This window comes from Suricata suricatta, chromosome 3 (genome assembly GCF_006229205.1).
Source record: "Suricata suricatta isolate VVHF042 chromosome 3, meerkat_22Aug2017_6uvM2_HiC, whole genome shotgun sequence".
Taxonomy (NCBI): Eukaryota; Metazoa; Chordata; class Mammalia; order Carnivora; family Herpestidae; genus Suricata; species Suricata suricatta.
Window position 1 is genome coordinate 69,424,356 of NC_043702.1, and position 13,115 is coordinate 69,437,470.

General features: G+C 35.3%; 1 protein-coding gene across 1 annotated transcript in view; it reads left to right on the forward strand.

Moving 5' to 3' along the window:
* The window catches only part of BAZ2B (bromodomain adjacent to zinc finger domain 2B), a 292,602-nt gene that overhangs the window by 60,357 nt on the left and 219,130 nt on the right, over nucleotides 1-13,115 (forward strand). Inside the window, exon 2 of the mRNA XM_029934506.1 lies at nucleotides 13,051-13,093. The gene's annotated coding sequence lies outside the window, so the exon portion shown is untranslated. The remainder of the gene's footprint in view (nucleotides 1-13,050; nucleotides 13,094-13,115) is intronic.

A 13,115-nucleotide genomic window follows, 5' to 3' on the forward strand; every position in this document is an offset into this window, starting at 1 on the left:
TTTTCATCATCTTTCTTACCATAAATTTAAGTTTGTGATTGTATTTGGTTAACTAGCTTGATGGTCACTATCTTCTAGCCCTAGAACTTTAAAGAAAAATGTTGCCTGTGCAGACCGGAGTAATCTAACACTGGAATAAAATCCTTGGCCACTGTTGAAAGAGTCAAACTAGCATTGCCTTTAAAGCTTCACATAAGAGCTATTAATTTTTTTTAAAAGCTTTTCAGTCTGCTTGGAGAACTTAGCATGCAAATATATGCTTTACTTTTTCAAGCTGTAATCTGTTTCTTTTGAAATGCTTCAAGCTGTTATAGTATCCATCTTTTTTTTCTAACTATTTGACAATCACTAGTTTTTGTTGAAATGTTAAAACAATATACCTCTATGGATACCAACTGTTCATTAACTAGGCAATACATTTGATAGTGAGGAGGAAGAAAACACACAGGCAGTACAAGGATTTGTGTCAATATTAGTATTATACCGTGGTGCCATATAATATGGAGATGTGTTTTCTGCCCCAAAGTAGTTTTTTAATGTTTATATATTGATTTGAGAGCGAGCGAGCGAGCGAGCGAGCAGGGGAGAGACAGAGAGAGAGGGAGAGAATTCCAAGCAGACTCTGTGCTGTTAGCACAGAACCCAGTGTGGGACTCTAACTCTCATGCTGTGAGATCATGACCTGAACTGAAATCAAGAGTCAGACACTTAACCCACTGAGACACCTTGGTGCCCCTACCCTAAAGTAGTTTTGATCTTCTCTCTTCATTTGCACAAATTATAATTTATTTTATATTTTCACTCCTAATCTGAGAACTGGTAATGGATGAAAATCCTTAAAAATTCATTCTGAACAAAACTTTACAGCAAAATGACAAGTAAGCTAATTCAAGAATAGGCAAAGGATTCAAGCATTGCTCCAAGAAGATACACAAAAGGCAATAAGCACATGATAAAGTGCTTAACATCATTAGCCACCAGGAAATGCAAATTAAAGCCATAATGAGATAATACTTCATATCCACCAAGATGACTATAAAAAAAATGGAAAATAACAAGTGTAGGTGAAGATGTGAAAAATTCAAAATCTCATATGCTGCCTGTGGGCATGTAAAATGCTACCGCTCTTTTGGTAAACAGTTTGGCAGTTAATAAGCTAAATTTAGTTACCCTATCACCCAAAATTTCTGTTCTTAGGTATTTATCTAAAACGGAAACTCTTTGTATATACAAAAATTTGTATATGAATGTTCATAGCAGTAGTCATAAGAGCCTAAGAGTAGAAGTAACCTAAATTTCTATTAACCAATGAATTTGGTTAATAAATGAATTCATTTAACCAATGAATGGATAAACAAAATGTGCATACAATTAAATATTATCCATGTAAGAATGAAGTACCAGTACATGCTATAATATGGATGAGCCTTGAAAACAGTATGCTGAGTGAAAGAAGCCATACAGAAAAGGTCAGATAGTATATGATACCATTTATGTGAAAATGTCCAGAGTAGGCAAATTCCTAGAGACAGAAAGTAGATTTGTGGTTGCCAGAGGCTGGAAAGGAGAGTGTAGAGGAGAATGGGCAATGACTGCTTAATTGGTATGGTGTTTCTCCTTGGAACAGTGAAAATGTTCTGGAATTTAATAGTAGTTGTACAACATTGTAAATATATTAAAACCAGTGAGTTACACACTTTAAAGTGGTGAATTTTGGGGCGCCTGGGTGGCTCAGTTGGTTAAGCGGCTGGCTTCTGCTCAGGTCATGATCTCACAGTTCATGGGTTCAAGCCCCGCATCAGGCTCTGTGCTGACAGCTAGCTCGGAGCCTGGAGCCTGCTTTGGATTCTGTATCTCCCTCTCTCTCTGACCTTCCCTTCGTATCCTGTGTCTCCCTCTCTCTCTGACCTTCCCCTGCTTTCTCTGTCTCTCAAATAAATAAATAAATAAATAAATAAATAAAATATTAAAAAAAATAAAGTGGTGAATTTTATGTTATGTGAATTTTATCTCAATTTCTAACATTATGTTTTGGGGAGGAATACCTGAAGTAGGTAGAGTACTGCTCTGGATAATCCATATCTTATCCTTGAATTAGAGTTGTGAGTTGTGTGTGACATACTTTAACCCTATTTAGCTGCTGAAAGACTCTGAAGTACTATGCCACTGGCCAGTCTCAGAGGAATGTTCAAGAAATCCTGGTTCAAAAATGATTGTTTATTGCTGGAATATTTTTGACAGCTAAATAGAATGACTTTCCTCAGGTCTCAGTAACAAAAAGAGCTCTCTTCAAGAAAATGATTTAATTTTATGAGTTCTGTAAATACCATAAATCAACAAAAGCTGCATATGACAGTAATTTCTTCTTTGCACTGGCTATGAGGAAACCCAAACCCTATCTTTGGTCGTCCCTTCCCCCTTCCATAACTAAGGGTACAGGGCCTTGCGGCATGCATTTTGGGAAGTAACCTTATTTTTGGCCTAATGTTTTTTTTTCTCACTCTCAATTTCTTTTTTTAATATAATTTATTGTCAAATTGGTTTCCATATCTCACTCAATTTCTTATTTTTGTTTTGTAAATTATGTGTACCTAAGTGTATTATATCTTATTTTAGAATAGGACAGAATATAAAAATACAGAAGGAGTAAGAATCTTAAAATGGGAGGAAAAAAAACCTTAAAATGCAAATGTGTTTGAGTAAACCTACCTAAATTAATTTACACTAATATGTACTTGATGGTCTTTATAACTGTCAATTTTTTATAAATAATTCTTTTCATTTTAAGTTTTTATTTAAATTCCAGTTAACATGCAGCATAACATTAGTTTCAGGTGTACAATATAGTGATTCAACACTTCCATACAACACCCGGTGCTCATCACAGCAAATGCACTCCTTAATACCCATCACCTGTTATAACTATCTAATTCTTAACTTTTTTTTTAAAGAGGCAAGAGAACATTACAGAAGTAATTAATAAAGAGAGAGGAGAATCCTGGAAATGATGAAGATTTGTGTCAATGATTGATGTGAATATTGCTCTCTGTTTTGAGTAGAGTAATGAGTTATAGAAGAGAGGGTGCTGGAAATCCAAAAGTGGAATGGGTCAGTACAGAGAAGGGCAAAGGGAAAGTACGGTAGAGATGTTTTTAAAAATTGCTGGCTTTACTCTTTATCTAATGTTGATGCTATTTAAGCCCCATGGTGCATAATCAAATGAAAGCTGTGTATGGCATTATTTTTACACTGCAGCTGCATGTGTATAGCTTAGAAGGACATTGCTGTCACATCATAAAATATATCAACATTGCTTTCATAATCTTTTTAACATGACAGCCTCAATTATAAAATAATACTGTTTCTAAGGGATTTTTAATTTAATTATGTATATACATATTCCCCTATGATTTTCAGTATAGTTTGTATATAATCCTTAAATTATTTACATGTTGTATGTTTAGTATCTTTGCATTTCTAGCAGCAAAGGACAGATTCGTGCATTTATTAGATGCTTAGTAATCATTGATTTTGCTTCTGTAATTTTCCCCATCGTCATTCTTTTTTCTCATCTCATCAGCATATATATATTCTGTACTGTTCCCTCATTTTAATACAAAAGGATTTCAATATCCCACCCCCTCTTTAGCTATAGTACTATTTCTGTACAGTCCTTTATAGCAAAACTTCAAAGAGTTGTCCATATATACAACTTGTATGGCTTTATTGCACTTTCTCTGCTTTACTTATTTTATTTATGCTTTTGTCTTCATCACTCCACAGACAGCAGTCTCGTCATGAGCACCAGTTAACTTACCTCACTAAATCTGATGCTCATTTTTCAGCCCTCAGATTAAGTGTTGTCCAGCACTATTTGTCACAACTGATCATGTCATCTCTCCTGAAATTTTTCACTTGCCTACTTACCTTTGCCAAAACCAAATTCTTGGTTCCTTAATACTATCACTAACAACACCACCAAACCTACTCCTACCCCAGTGTCCTCCAACTCAGTGTTTGGCAGCATTATTTACCCAGTTGATCTAACCAAAACCTTGGAGACTTCCTTGACTATGATGCTTTTTCTCTTAGTCCATCACAAACAAATATCCAAGCAAAATCCAAGATATTTTGATTAATCTCTTTGTCCCCTATCCCCAAGATTATTCTGTATAATTAGGGCATCTTGTTTGTTTGTTTCTTTATTTTAATCATATCACATCACTCCCTTAGTGAAACCATCTCCTATGGCTTTCAGCACAATTGGAATGATATTCCAACTATTACTGTTGCTTTTCAGGCTCTCTGTGATCTGTGCCTAATTCTCCTACCACTGACTTATAACCTACTGTGCACTAGCACTGTGCCTTCTTGTCATTTTTTAAAAACACCTAGGCCTTTCCACCTTAGGACCCTGGCAGCTTGCTACTGTCTCTGCCTGAAGTGTTCCTTCTTATTTCATTCTGGTCGGAGACGCCTTCCTTGCGACCTCTCCATCTCTTTACCCTTGATTGGAGTACTTTCCACTATGAGAAAGGATACGATTTGTGTACTTTTTTGCTGTTTTGTAGGCCTTTACTATTTCTGCATAAGTTCTGTGAAGACAGAGACTTTGTTTTTTTCACTGCCATATTTCCAGGTCTAGCACAGTGCCTGCCACAGAGAAAACACCTGATAAATAATAAGTGAACAAGTGAATTGCTTGATTTGGTTAATGTTTTAATGTGGGTATTCGTGAAAAAAATGTTAAGATTGGTTTGTGATTTATATAGGATTTCCACTTGTTAGCTTTTTATTATTGTGGAAATATATATACATACACACACACACATACATACACACACACACGCACACCATTCAGTGAACTTAAGTAGATTTACATTGTTGTGCACTTATCACCATCATCCATCGTCAGAACTTATTTCATCTTCCAGAATTGAAACTGTGTACCCATTAAACAATAACTTCACATTCTCCCCTCTTCTAGCCCCTGGCAAATCACCATTCTACTTTGTTTTATGAATTTGATTGTTCAATGTACCTCTCATATATTGGCTTGTTGTGACTGGCTGTCTTAGTCCTGTTTGGATTACTATAACAAAGTACTATAGACCAGGCGGCTTATCAACAATAGAAATTTATTTCTCACAGTTTTAGAGGCTGGAAAGTCCCAAGATCAAGGTGTGGACAGCCTCAGTGTGTGGTTAAGTCCTGCTTCCTGGTTTGTCAGTGGCTGTCTTTTTCTATAATTTCACATGGTGGAAGGAACAAGGAAGTTCTCTGGGGGTCTCTCTTTTAGAAGGGCACTAATTCCATTCAGGAGGGTTCTGCTCTCATGACCTAATCACTCCCACCCCCAATCCTCACCTTCAAATGCCATCACATTGGGGATTAGATTTCAACATATGAATTAGGGAGCAGGGGATGGACACAACCATTCAGTCAGTAGCACTGGCTTGTTTCATTTAGCACAGTGTCTTTAAGATTCATCCAGATTGTTGCTGTTAAATGTTTGTAAGTTGCATTTTTTCATTAAGTTCATGCAGTTAGTTGTATCAATGCCTTACACCTCTCTTTCATCAGTGTATATCTAAAAATTTTATAAGCATAATTAACTAAACTTCACAACCTTGGTGCAAAGTAGGTAATTATGGTATGGCAAACTAAAGTTGTGAGATTGCCCAAGGTATATAATGAATATATGCCAAAATTCTGCATGAGGATGAAGGTTATGTAATTTATTGTTGAAAGCATTGGACCAGATTTCTTTCTTTCTTTCTTTTTTTTTTTTTTTTTTTTACATTTATTTATTTTTAAGAGACAGAGCATGTATAGGGCAGGGGCAGAGAGAGAATGAGACACAGAATCTGAAGCAGGCTCCGGGCTCTGAGCTAGCTGTCAGCACAGAGCCTGACGTGGGGCTCGAACCCGCAAACTGTGGGATCATGACCTGAGCTGAAATTGATGCTCAACTGACTGAGCCACCCAGATGCCCCAGATTTCTTGTTAATGATGAAATCATTCAAGGTGTCTAAGAAAAATATAGCAGTAATAATTATTTGAAATCCCTTAACATTCATGGCAAAATTCTTTTAAAAGAAAGAAAGAAATATATAGTATCTGAAATCCAATTTTTGTTATTAGTGATGGCAAGTTTAGTTCTTGGATCTAACTAATTTTTTTTTTAAGTTTATTTATTTAGTTTGAGTGAGAGAGTATGGGGGGAGGGGCCGAGAATGAGGGATGGAGAGAGTATCCCAAGCAGCCTTGCACAGTCAGTGCAGAGCCTGCTGTGGGGCTCAGACTCACAAACCATGAGACTAGGACCTGAGCTCAAATCGAATCAGATGCTTAACCAACTCAGGCACCTGGGCGCCCCAAACTAATTTTTTTTATTTTTACTTGTCACATGGCTTAACTGCCTCACCAGTCTTCATAGCCATAGTCTGAATTGGATATTTGAAGGTTTGGATTGGAATAGTTTCGTTTCAGTCTTTTAGCTATGGAACATGAAACCCTTAAAAAAAAAACTGTGAAGTTAAGTGTTTGTCTTAATCATTGGCTTGTTCAAGTAAGGTGTTTCTGTTTTGCTTTATTTACTTATTTATTTTTATTATTATTTGAAATTTTTTATCATTATTTAATGTTTACTTATTTTTGAGACAGAGAGACAGAGCACAAGCAGGGGAGGGGCAGAGAGAGAGGGAGACGGAATCTGAAGCAGGCTCCAGGCTCCGAGCTGTCAGCACAGAGCCTGAGGTGACGCTTGAACTCATGAACCGTGAGATCATGACCTGAGCTGAAGTTGGATGCTTAGCCAACTGAGCCACCCAGGCACCCCTGTTTTGCTTTTTTTTAAGCAATCTTATAAGTCTCAAATTTTCAATTGGCATGTGTTGACAGGACTAAGATGGACTCTGATTTTGATAAAAAGTAAAATTGCTCAATAATTATATTCAGATAATGTGTTTTAACTTAGTTAACAGTAATTCCTAAAGGCTTTTACCTTTTTGTGTTGCTATAATTTTAGTTGAATTTCCTGAAGAATTCAGAGATATAAAAGCACAGCCAAAACAGCATATAATTTTTTTCAAATGTAGCTCTTCATATGTTACTTCCCCCAAGTGATTAGTTCATTTTTGGATATTGTGTATATATTAACCTCAAGAATGTTTCAATACCAGTTAGCAGTGTTACATCTTTCTTCCTCTGCTGGATGACCATTTATGGCTCTAAAGCAGAAACCTATGAACCAGGGAGTAATGATTTTGAGAAGTGCTAATTCGTGTTGAAAGAGTGGGGTGGTAAAGTTAGGGAAACCATGCAGTTTATATACACTTACATTTTTAAAAGACTCACCAAGTCTAATAGCCGGTTGTACTTTGTTTGCATGGTTTTTATTATCAGCAGCTTTATGAAGTTACCATCTGAGCTATAACAAAACTTCATGTAATTGGGCTTATGTTGTTTAAAAATTTTTGTGAGTTAACCTTTGGGAATTAGAACTTTTCTAGAGAAGTTTCAATCATACATAATAAGAACAAGCTTTTCAAATAAAGTGGTTTTTTTTTTTTGCAGTAAGGAAGGTGAAATTATTGATACATCTTAGTAATTTATGGAAATGTAAATTTGTTTTATAAGAGATGTGAAATCATTGACCATACAAGAAGTGCTTCTTAAATGACCTTTGTTTCATTAGGTTTTTCCTGAAGTAGTAGTACTGACAATAAGTTGTTTAGTTGAAGAGAGTAGTAAGTAACTTGGAGAGGGTAACAAAAAGTTAGAATCCTGGTAATTCATTTTTTAAGGCTTTAAAGAGATTATATATGCTTTTTTTTTGTTTTTGCTTTTGGTTTTGGATAGCACTTAAGGAAGCTCTCTTAAGGGAAATATCACTTTGTTCTAGGTTGTATATGACAAAGTGAGAAGTTTTAAACAGAAAAACTGTCATTTACTTTATTGCTAGCCTTCTGTTGAGAGGCTATAGATTTATCACTTTCTAACTTTATGAGTTGTTCTGGTGTAGATAGGGGGCTTTGGATTCTTTCTAACAGCAGGTATTGAATTAATCAGCAGTAGGTATTGAATTAGAGATCTACTTAGCCTACCAGAAAGCCAGATGAGGTCTCCACAGCCAAATAGTGCCAGCATATAGAACCTAGGCATTAATGATCTTGCTTATATTGGTCAAAAATTTATATACAGGGTGCCTGGGGGGCTCAGCTGGCTAAGCATCTGACTTAGAATCAGGTCATGATCTCACAGTTCATGAGTTTGAGCCCTGCATCAGGGTCTGTTTCACCCTCTCTCTCTGCCCCTGTCTCATTTATGCTCGCTCTCTCTCTCTCTCTCTCTCTCTCTCTCTCAAAAGTAAATAAACATTTTTTTAAAAATTACAAACAATAAAAACTGATGAGTTTGAATTGGTGAATCTGTAGGACTCTTTCTTCCAGTTCTGGAAGTTGTATAATTTATTTCAGGGAGTCAGTTATCAGTTTTAAGGATAGGAGGTTCCATCATTTTTATTAATTTCAGTGTATCTTAGCATGGATTACTGTGCAGTTGCAGGAATAATTAGAACTACTGCCTTCATATTCTCTGTGAACAGCAAGGAAAGAACCACATCAGGTATTTTACTGCATACCCTGCTTACACGCAGTTGAAACTGAGGACATGAGGCATTCATTGAGTATGACACCCCAAAAATACTGCTTGGAATTGGAACCCATGTTTTCATGCTGTCTGTTTTCTTTTCTTTTTCAATCTTGGATGTCTTCCCCCATGAAATCAGGAAAACAACTTTTAGCCTGGATACCAGTGTTTGTACAGAACAGGAGATTATTTGTCTCACTTAATTTGCATGTAAAGTAAAAGTTAAGTATCTAAAGTGATTGGTGCCTATCCAACTTGAGAAAGCTGTTTAACAGAGCTTATATTAATGTTATATAATGTTTTCTATTTCTTTTTTTAACACTCTCTCTCTCTCTCTCTCTCTCTCTCTCTCTCTCTCTCTCTCTCTCTCTCTCTTTCTCACAGAAACAGCATGGGCTGGGCAGAGAGAGGGGGAGAGAGAATTCCAAATAGGCTTGAAACTGTCAGCACAGAGGCTGATGAGGGGCTTGAACCCATGGACTGTGAGATCATGACCTGAGCTGAAATAGAGAGTCAGATGCTTAATTGACTGACCCACCCAGGTGCCCTTAATGTCTTCTATACTCACTTGAGACTGAGATAGCAGGCTTTTCTCATATACATTATATTACATGCTTAGTTAAAACTTTTTTTAAAGTTTATTTATTTTTGAGAGAGCGAGTTGGAGAAAGGTGAGAAGAAGAGAGAGGACCCCAACCAGGCTTCACACTGTCAGCTCAGAGCCCAATGCCGGGCTCAAACACAGAGCCCTGAGATCATGACCTGAACCAAAATCAAGAGTTGGATACTTAACTAACCGAGCCATTCAGGGACCCCCTACATGCTTAGTTAAAACTTTTTCTTGCTATTAAAGCTTGCTCATCTCTTTTTCTTAGAACAATAAGGGGAACAGTTGATAGCAAAAGAGGTTTGTAAGGACCAGGGCTATCAAAGCTGTTAATAAAATACAGTTCTTTTTTTCCCTATCTTTGGTTGAGGTTTTAGTCCTAACAGTACATGTTCTCCCCAGCTGAACAAAGTAAAGCAAATTGAAACTTTTAAATAGCAGGCAATATAAATGCGATCTGAAAATGTTTAGAACACAGTTCACCAAATCCCAAGACTGTTTCCCCATATAAGCCCTATGATACATTGAGAATGGTAAAATCTTTTTTTCCCCCTACCAAACATAAACTTGAAAATTATTAAAAGATAAAATAGTTCCCCTCCAAATTTGGAGCAATTTTTCTGAAATGAACATATCCTACAAAACACAGTTGAGGTTTTTTTCCTTCCATTTCTAAAAAATAGAGGAAAACATTTTCAAATATTTAGAAGAATCATTTACAGTTCAGTCTTGGTATGGTGTTCTAATATGGTAACCACTATCTACCAGTGGTTATTTAAATCTAAATTAAATATAATTAAAATTAATTAAAATTTAAAAGTCTGTTGCTTAGTCACAGTAACCATATTATTAGTGCTCAATGGCCACATTTGGCTGTGGGCTAGGTATTGGACAGCACAGATACTGAACATTTCCATCATTGCAGGAATTTTTATTGCATAGCACTGGATAAAGTATTCCATTGATAGTAGATGACATTTTTACCAGGTTCCTCAGTATTTTCCTATGATTACAAGTATTTTATCCTTACCTGCTAAGAAACGGTATTATTATCAAAGCCTGTGATTTTTTAAATTTATCGATTAATTTCCCTATTTTAAAAAAGTAATTGTCAGGATTTGAATTAGCTAGTTGAGGATAGAAACATATTTAGATTTTTTGAAAGTTTTTGTTAAACCTTAAAAATATATGCCAAAAGATATGTAGTTGTGAATCTTTAGAAAGAGAATGATAGAAATGAAATGGCCACAATTAGCATATGATTTGTGAGATTATTTTTCTTTTTTCTTTTTCTTTTCTTTTCTTTTCTTTTTTTCTTTTCTTTTCTTTTCTTTCTTTCTCTCTCTCCCTCTCTCTCTCTTTCTTCTTTTTTGAGAGCATATGCATGCACACACAAGGGAGGGGCAGAGGAAGAAGGAAAGGTGTGAAGCCCAATCTCACAACCCTGAGATCATGACCTGAGTTGAAATCAAGAGTCAAATGCTGAGCCAATTGAACCACCCAGGTTCCCCATGTGAAATTATTTTTCTTATGTAAATTTTAGAAATATTTTTTATTGTATTACCACACCTTGAAGAAGCACAGAACACAGCAAAAACATTTAACCGCTACATAAATGAATGATTAAATATTTAATGGGGATTGTTTCAATGAATTTTAGGGTTAAACAGCATGTATTTCTATGTTCAGATTGAGTGAGTGAGAAAAAGTAGGTATTGTATTCATTTATTCCGTTGAATCTTTTCAATAAGCTGGGTAGGGATAGACACCCTTACTTTGTCTATGTTGAGACTTCTGTGGTGCTGTCAGGTGAAGGTTAAGACTTGAGTATGTTAAAATAAATTATGTAAAGAAAGACTTTGTGTTTTGGGGCAGAAGAAGAAGAAATAAAGATGTTATATGCTGATTACTGGAAAAATATTTATATAATTGTATATCTTGACTAATCCCACACTGGCAGGTGTTTTCTGAGGGCAAATTTGGTTGAGATTTTCTCTGCATATTTATTGAAATGGTGACTTGTGGAGAAATAGCACATAACCAATATATTAGTTGACTTACGTTTTCATAAAATTTAATGTTATTTTTTATATGTATAATTTGAATATATTTCTGGTTTCAAGATGATTTTAAAGAACTACTTTTCCTTATAAAAAGCAGTTTAGGATTTTTATGAGAAGCTTTAAGATTTTTCTGACTTTATCTAGTGTCATTTTAATTTCATATATTTTTTTCTTATGCATTTGCAAGTACCCACTAAGCCATATGTGAAAATTGCTACCATGACTTTACTAGTTCTTTTTTTAAAAGACACTTTTTTAAATGTTTATTTATTTTTGAGACAGAGATAGAGACAGAGTACAAGTCGGGGAGGGGCAGAAAGAGAGGGGAGACACAGAACTCAGTAGGCTCTAGCTCTGAGCTGTCAGCTCAGAGCCCGACAAGGGGCTGGAACCCACAAATCGTGATATCATGACCTGAATTGAAGTTGGATGCTCAAAGGACTGACCCACCCAGGTGCCCCTACTAGCTTTTTATATAGTCTTAATTACCATGTTTTTTTCCCAAAAAATAAAAATAAAACATTTATCTTTTATTCAATAACAAAGAGTGTTTGAATATAACTATTTAAAAACTATAAGTCCTTTTTGAATTATAGAGTTTTATAGAAAATATAAACTTTTTATACTTCATAAGACTTTTTGTATTGATACATTATCATCACAAGACTGGCTTGTGTTTGTTTGTTTAAAGTGAGACTTGGTCAGGACTCTGAGATTAAGAGGCACTTACTCTACTGACTGGGCCAGCCAGGAGCTTCATAAGATTGCTTTTTATATTGATTTAAGTTGAGGGCATAATGCTAGGAAGTAGCTCCTTGAAGACAGGTCTTTGGATACAGAGGGTAATGTGTTTGTTGGCAGAATGGAATGGATGGAAGGTGTGAGATTAAAAAAGGAAACAAGAAAAACTCAGTTCTGTGTGCTTGGATAAGTCATGTGTGCTGTCTACCTTCTATTTTCCATGAGTGTATAATAAGAAATATCTCTTTCCTGCTGGTTTGAAGGAATTGTTACGAGGATCTGATGATATAATATATGAAGGCTCTTTATGAATAGTAAGATTCCATAATATTGTGTTACTTTTGAACACGAAACATTTAAGAGCTTACCTGAAACCATGTCTTGTTAACTGAGAAATTTCTGAAAGCTTTGATTTTACAGAGATAAGAACTCTAAGTTATCTACAGTTCAGGAAATAGTTTCACTTATAACTTCCTTGGGATTTATATAGTTCCTTCCCAATAATATTTTCAGTCTTTACTAGTTTTGTCACTCTTCACAAGGATGAACATAAAGCTCTTTGTCCTATTAATTGATAATAAGTTGATCACATTGTAGCCATAAAATGAACTGCTAATCTGATCATAGAGAAGAAGTTATCTATAAACAGTACTAGTCTTTTGTTTGTAGTATATTTAACACACTGATTCTCAGTAAATATTTGAAACACAAATAAAACTAACCCAAATGTTTTATAGTTTATTTCCTAATATGTTACATTATGTTAACCCGGGGGTGTTGCTGTTTATAAACAGAACATAGTCTACCATGCCATAATAAATAATGACCTATAAAACAACTGCAAGTGCTTCTTGCTTTATTTGTGTCATGCCAGTTGTTCTTTCCCTGACAACTGTAGATTAGTTTAAATATAATTCTAAACATTTTAGTTTCTGAAATTACTTAAATATGATTCAGCTGAATGCTATTTCTGTTTTCCTATTGCAGATTTCTCAACAGTGATGTCACAGGATTGACCACATTGATCACAGTAAGAACAAAATGATAATTAA